General features: G+C 34.4%; 2 long non-coding RNA genes across 2 annotated transcripts; one reads left to right on the forward strand and one right to left on the reverse strand.

Annotated features, from left to right (window-relative positions):
* Nucleotides 1–565: 565 nt before the first annotated feature.
* LOC149784819 (uncharacterized) lies at nt 566–3,277 on the reverse strand. Its single transcript, XR_016413966.1, has 3 exons — nt 3,140–3,277; nt 2,411–2,516; nt 566–1,552 (listed from the first exon to the last, which is right to left on the reverse strand). It is a non-coding gene; the product is annotated as an uncharacterized LOC149784819 (long non-coding RNA).
* A 301-nt stretch (nt 3,278–3,578) lies between these two features.
* On the forward strand, nt 3,579–6,865 carry LOC149784820 (uncharacterized). The gene is made up of 3 exons (XR_016413964.1): nt 3,579–3,904; nt 4,595–4,689; nt 6,660–6,865. It is a non-coding gene; the product is annotated as an uncharacterized LOC149784820 (long non-coding RNA).
* Nucleotides 6,866–7,724: the final 859 nt, after the last annotated feature.

Here is a 7,724-nt window from a genome sequence, read left to right on the forward strand (position 1 = left end):
GAATTTAGCATGGAAACCCTGGACATTGTGCATGGAAAATGCTGGACATGCCTGGAAAATGCTGGACATTTTGGACTTTGAAATTTTTCAGCATGGAAAACCCTGGAAAACGATGGACATTTTGGACTTTGATTTTTTTCAGCATGGAAAACCCTGGAAAATGATGGACATTTTGGACTCTGAATTTTTTTCAGCATGGAAAACCCTGGAAAAGCATGGACAGTTTAGACTTAGAAGTTTTTGGATAAATTTCAGCATGGAAAACCCTGGAAAAGGATGGACAGTTTGGACTTAGAATTTTGGGGATAAATTTCAGCATGGAAAACCCTGGAAAAGAACTTAGTCAATTTTCAAGATTGGTACAAAGAATTATTTTGAATTACCTAAAGAAAGAGCAATCATGACTAAACTGCGCTGTAACACAGATTTTTGAACTTGAAACTAAACTATTATTTCAAACCTATGATAAATATATACTGAGAAATAGAGGACACAAGTCAAATAAACAAACTAAACCATACACACACACACTTGACCCCTGCTTTAAAAAAACAAACTACAAGTGTTGAAGTAGTACATCATTTATTGTATGTACCACATATGTAATTAAATGTTCATTATCAAAAGAACATCACTATACAAAAATGTTGGTGTAACACAAACTATACATGTATGAAAAGATATCCTGAAAAATTAGTTAAATCCTGACCAGAAAATATCTGGTGCATATAAAATCATAAATATGTCCAAATCTGTTCACCACTTGAGCTTGACACTACAGTGTATAAGTATGAAATTCTGCTGTGCAATGGTGAGAGCCATTTTAGTCCTTTTCATGATGATTGGGGAGAACAGTACCATAAATGGCATTTCCAATTTCAACAACAATAATAGGTTCTCAAAGACACTTGATCCTATTTTTGATGATGAAAGGAAGTCTTCATTCTTGTCAGAGCCAACTTCATTCCAAAGAGATGTTTGCTCATAATTATTAGTTATGTACACCTGTACAACCCCTAGTTTCACACATTTCTTCTTTATCGGAGTACAATTTTTTGCAGATCCCACAATAAAAATTGTATTTGAGATACTCCTTACTGAATTCACATTTTTCCTTCAAATCTTTGACAATTGTCAATCCTGTGTTTGCTGAAGGAAGATGCAACTGAATTAAGTCCAAAAGGTCACATATTTAGCATCTGACAAATTATGTCTTGTTGGCAAAGCCCCAAGGACAATAACATGTTCAGACTTTGTGATTTCACTACAATATATATCTTGTTATGGGGCTATGACATAAAGTGGGGGATCTGTGACATGAGATGGGTAAGACTGAGTTGCTTCATTCACCTGATGATACTGTTCGTTGTCTGAACTTGATTAAAACTCTATACTTTCTTCTGAGTCAGATGAAAAACTCAGGTCACTGTCACCATATCTAGTTGGTTCATCTGTTGATATTCTCATTATATTTGAAGATTAGTATTACGTACAGTCACCAATTTCATAATATCCAAGACCAACAGAACTGGATTCACCTAGATCAACAACACTGTAATGAGAAATACAAATTTGAGTGAACATGTATAATTCATATTAAAATCTTAACATTCAAACATTATTGTTTTGTTGTGGGAATTGAATATGTACAGTTAATATTACACTGTTACAGTAATTTAGTTTGACAAATCCAATGTTAATGCATGCATCATTTAAACATGGGTAATGCAAACATGATACACAATGAATGCATGTAAATGACAAGTAATTGATACACAATAATATACTCAATCATACAAAGTACATGTGATACAACATACACTTCATAAATGTATGTGATGTTTTCAGAAAAACAACTCAAGTTTCATAACATTTTAGGGCATTATAAGAAAAATGAAAGTAAAAATTATATTTAACATTTTAAATAATTAAAAACTTAAGTATGACAATGCATAACAATAAATTATTATATCTTGTTCTGCAAGAATCAATACTGATCAGATATTTCCTGGAATTTCTGTAATTGGCTGATTTGGTTAAATATGGTGTACATTGTGCATATATTGTGTATGGTGTGTTGGATAACCCATACAGAGTGAATGTTCTGTTCAAACATGCACACTGAATATTCTGTCTGTAAATACTGAATGATTTCACCATATACTCAGAGTTTGTTGAACTCTGAAAATTCCACTTAGTGTTGTATAGTGAAATTTGTTTATTCCTTAAATTATTGATATGATAATGAAACTGTGTTTAAGATATGAGCCATGTTAAGCTGTGAATGTACTAGGTAAGAACAAATGTATAAAGAATAATGCTTATCTTCACACAAATAAACATTGTTGTGGGAGACAGCTGCAGACATTATTTAAAATGTAAAAAAACTCTCTATTACTCCTGAAATTACCATTGTTTTCTCTTCCTCCAGTACATAGTGCTTTTAGGAATGGACTTTGTGGAAGTAACTTCAAACTGCTTAAACTGCTTATATATTTTGTCCTGAACACCAGTACCTGTAATACACAAACAGCATTAAAACGTTTACAGACTGTACAGTCAGACTGATTAAAACATTAACATATCGTTCAAAAATCATCTTCACGGTAAAACTTGTGTACATTTTAATCTTGCTAAGATTAATGTGAAATTTTTCAAAATTTCTTTTTCCAGGACTTAAGTTACTTAAGTTATGATTTTACTTATATATGTAGCAGTCTGAAAATTTAGCAGTAACCTAAAGACCTTTTTGGACTAGATCTACAAATACTCAAGAAATTCACAACTTTATCATAATACCAGAGCAGTCCCTGTTTGGGCTTACATGTATCACTGGAGTTAACATTTCCAAGACTGACAATTACAAGGTTATGGCTGTTAAAATAAAATTCCACAAATTAGGTTGCTTTGAAAGTTATATATACATATATATTGAAAAACAAAAATACCTACTCTAATTTTACAACTGGTGCAAAAGGAAACTTGTTTTTGACCTTGTATATCTTTTCACATTTATTGAAATACTTGCTTACAATTTAATTACCAGTCATACATATATAGTGTTGGGCGGTTAATCATATAGTCAGTTTATACTTGGGCAAACGAGATAAAGTCGAGACTCCGTTTATCTCATACTCACCTATAATATTTGGGTGTCCAATTTGTGTTGTCTTTCCATTTGTGTTCCACACCTCGACACGATATTGCCTCTTGGTCGTAAACTTTGTCTTCTAAAACCACTTTACTGTAAACCAATCATTCCCCAACATATCCAAATCACGGCGTTGGTATCCGATGTATAGATATTAACTCTTTAGATAAATCATAAATCAAAAGAGAACAAAATGTCTGATTTTTCTGTCAAGTACTCGCCTTCGCGTATCGGAGTCACGTTTTTGTCACGCAGAAATAGCCGAGGTTGTTCCGTATGATGATGGCTGATGAAGCTGACTATGATGGGATATAAAATTAAGAACTTATTTTTTTCTAACCAATTACTACATTGAAAAAGCCGGCATATTTCGATTTCATGCGTTAGAACCAAATTTTCTGTAAAAAGAAAAAAAAAAACAAACAAAAAAACCGTTTCTGTAAATTTTGGTTCCAAAATTTGGCACCGAAATACGATTTGGATAACCAGTCTAGAATTTGGGCGCAATTTTCGATTGGAGTGTCATTGAAATTGTATAATATAAAATATCCCAGGATTTTAAGATGACCACTGAACCAGAAATATCACTGGTTATATGGGTGAATGATCGTCCCATTCAGGGAGGCATAATCTGTATGGCTGATGTACGCTCGCCACGAAAAGAAATGAAGGAATATCGCACGGGAGAGAAAGTGATGGCGGTTTGTCGTGGATTCAAGGGATACCATGAGTGTATTATTGCGAAAATAGCAGGTAAGTCATTACTCAGTCCAATTGTAGCAAAATTATTTGCACGGCCGCCAAGTACTTTAGCTGCGAAAGACTTCGCGTGACGTAAATTTACGGAAAGCTATTACGAAATATATCCTATGGAACAATTTCTTTTTTTCATGCTGTTTGAAGACTGATAAATTAAACGTCAAACTTGTAAGGATATTGAAAGGTGTGTGTTATGTTTTAAGCTTTGTTTACATAATTGGCAACATTTTTTACTTATCCTAATGCACAATGACCAGTCATCTCGTGTCTGTCGTTCAAAAAAGTTGGTACGTGCCGGCCTTGCGAATATACATTTCCAAATTGTAAATTTCACTTTAAATTTTATTGACCCTTGATATTATTAATGATCTGACTGGTATTTGTATTTTTTACATTTTCGTTATTATTTTCCAGACAGTGTGCTATTTGTAGCAATAAGTTATATTTGTTTTAATTAATTTTAGACTGTGACTCGGAAATCTACCGGTAGATCTCTTTTCCAATTAATCTTCAATTCAGATTATGGCTTGTTTCTGACTATCCAATTTATATTCAGCCATTTCAGTAATATTTAATAGTAACTTATTGTATAATTAATAAGAATGTACAGTTGTAAACTGTTGGAAATGATTATCATTTTTCCTCACCAAAAATACTTGTTTAGTTTGTGTCCTTTAATTTCAGAAAAAAAGTGGCAAGGCACAGTTATGTAAACAACTTGATGGCGACAGCTTCATTGAAATTCTTCGATCTTTTAATTTGAATTAAGCAAGCGAGAGGTAATACCACATTTGTTTCAAATTCAAATGTCTAGAACATTAGCTGTAACCTGGAGTTGTGTATGTAGATAAGTAAATATATCAGAAACTTAGTGCATATGAATCATCATGGTGAAAATTTGGATTAAATTTTTTTTCACACCCAGCATGAGGCAGAAATATGTCAAATTTTGGATTTTAACAAAGCTGCTAAATAAATATTCAGAATGCTGTACAGCTCTGGTGAATATATTGGCAAGACACTAACTGGGGCAAGAGCCAATAATAAGTACACACAAGGTCACCTCTCCAAGAACAGTCCAGAATTCAAATAATTTATGGTATATTTTAAATTATTAACCATGCGTTTTAAACTTTGTTAACCTATGACAAAATATATGCCAAATTGTAACAAAATTTTTTTATGAACTAAGGCTGGAACATTATTATGAAATTTAAACGTATACACAACTACTACTTGAAACATTATAGTGTAGACAGGCAATATTCAAATGGACAATGTAAATCTACTTTCAGTTTAAATGGTATAATCACAACTGCATGTATATGGTAGCCAGTTTGTGTGTGCGTGATTCAGATGTTTAGTAACGTAGCTTTAACAAATGTTTAGTCACATCGCTACGATGTCTGCAGTGTGGCAATTTATAGTGATGTCTAGCACTGGGATATCATGCCACAGACATGTAGCATAATGTCTCCCACCCATTCACATTATCTTGACACCAGGTTGACCAGTCCTAACACTAACCTCTTAACCATTTACCTTATAGAGCATAATTACAAAGTGCAGCATGCTATAAATAGAGCACCTGTTACCTATTCGACTCCATACGCATAGGCCTGCCTGTTAACTGTTAAGCAATGTAGTGTATTTTATGTTAAACAGCAATTGTAACCATTTTACATTTTTGGTACACATCTATTATGTGTGGAAAAATTTAAGATTAAAAGTCTGATTGTTATAGCTGCGTAATTATTTTTCACTGAAGAATTTTTTACGTGCTTTAAAATCTTGAGAGGACTCATTCACCGTCATGTCAGGGAGGCCGCGTGACCAATCGTAGCTGCCATTTCTCATACTTCAAATTTACAATTTGTCGTCTGCATCTACATCACTAAGTCATCTGAATTTGATAATTTATGAAAACTAATTGCTGCCTGCATCATTATCAGAGCCTTTACCTAAGTTATTGAATCTTTCGTAGTTCTGATTCTAATCGTGAAAACTTCGTAAGTACTGAATGAAATCCGCGACCTCCATTTTGGAGAGTGGAGATTATGACCCAGTTACTTTAAATAGCAGATATCGACCAGGGCATAAACAGTGACCACGTGATCTGATGTGATTGTCATTCACAGAAATGAATGTAGTATCTAAATGGGGGTTTTCCCCGAAGGTGGCGCTATGAAAACCGGCTTAAAATGGCTGATGTTTACAGTGGGCGTCAAAAGGCGCTTCCATGTGAATGGAGTAGAGGCGTCAAAAGATGCTTGCATGAGGTAAAGGGTTAATGCTGAGAACTAGGCGAGGCAGCTAATAGTACCATTTTTTAATAAGTCTTTGGTATGACTCGGTTAAGGGTTCAAACCTGTGACCTCTCACACCCGTAGCAGGCGCTCTAACCACTTAGACTTGGGCCACAGGAGCAGTTAGCTAGCCAGTTTAATTTGTGATGGAAACCACAGGTTTTTAAGCCTATCAAGTTAGTCATCAAGCCAAGTGCCTCATTACAATTACCAACCTCAGGGATTGTAAAAGTACTGTAATTGCATGAAATGTTTCAGGCATAACTCTCATTCTCTCACTCCCCTCTCTCTCCCTCTCTCTCTCTCTCTGTGCCTCTGTCTCTGTCTGTCTGTCTCTCTCTCTCTCTCTCTCTCTATATATATATATATATATTTTTGGGATTGAAATAAATTTGAAATCTTGCTTGATTCGATTCATTAATATACAATGATTTGTATTTCAGAAATCATGAAGGAGAAGTATAACATTGGGGAGGTGATGGTGAGACAGAAGCTTTGCGATTTGGTTAAACCATCAAGAGTACCATCAATTCCACAGACTCCAGTGGTGACAACAGAAAAATAAGAAATGTGGTGAATGAACTATGAAACAACACGTGTAAAAAGAAATATTTTAAATTTTTTAAATTAAAATTGAGATAGAAATTAACGTGAATTTCTGTTATTTTGTTGTTAAGATTGCTTCAGAATAAATTCAAACTATAACTAGAGTAAGAGAACATATTTTTAGAAACTCGGATGATGTTAAGGAGCCAGTAATCTGGATTTTATGTCACCAGTAGAAGTGTAGCGACATTTATGACAACTTAAGCCATGTTGTCTACTGAATACTAGTGCACAACCTATTAAGCTACCAGTGACAAGTATAGTTTTTAATTTTTGTTTCCTTGTTTAAAAGTTACTAAACATCACAGTCAATACAAAGAGTTGGTTGGGGTAATTTGGATCATGTTCTTCTTGAAATTATCATCAAATAAAAATTGCATCACTGTTAAAAATCTCGTTTTCATAAAATATTTCAACAATTTTCAGCTAAATTTTAGTGTTGTCCAGGGTTTTCCAGCCTACCCTGGATAAAGACTTGAATATTAGTCCAAATGCTCCAGCATTTTCCATGCTAGAATTGTCCAGGGTTTTCCATCGTTTTCCATGCTAGAATTGTCCAGGGTTTTCCAGCCTACCCTGGACAGAGGCTGGAATATTAGTCCAAATGCTCCAGCGTTTTCCATGATAGAATTTTCCAGCGTTTTCCATGCTAGAATTGTCCAGGGTTTTCCAGCCTACCCTGGACATAGGCTGGAATATTAGTCCAAATACTCCAGCGTTTTCCATGCTAGAATTTTCCAGCGTTTTCCATGCTAGAATTGTCCAGGGTTTTCCAGCCTACCCTGAACAGAGGCTGGAATATTAGTCCAAATACTCCAGCGTTTTCCATGCTAGAATTTTCCAGCGTTTTCCATGCTAGAATTGTCCAGGGTTTTCCAGCCTACCCTGGACATAGCCTGGAA

The sequence above is a fragment of the Sinohyriopsis cumingii genome, chromosome 14 (genome assembly GCF_028554795.1).
Source record: "Sinohyriopsis cumingii isolate HCF-2022 chromosome 14, ASM2855479v2, whole genome shotgun sequence".
NCBI lineage: Eukaryota > Metazoa > Mollusca > Bivalvia > Unionida > Unionidae > Sinohyriopsis > Sinohyriopsis cumingii.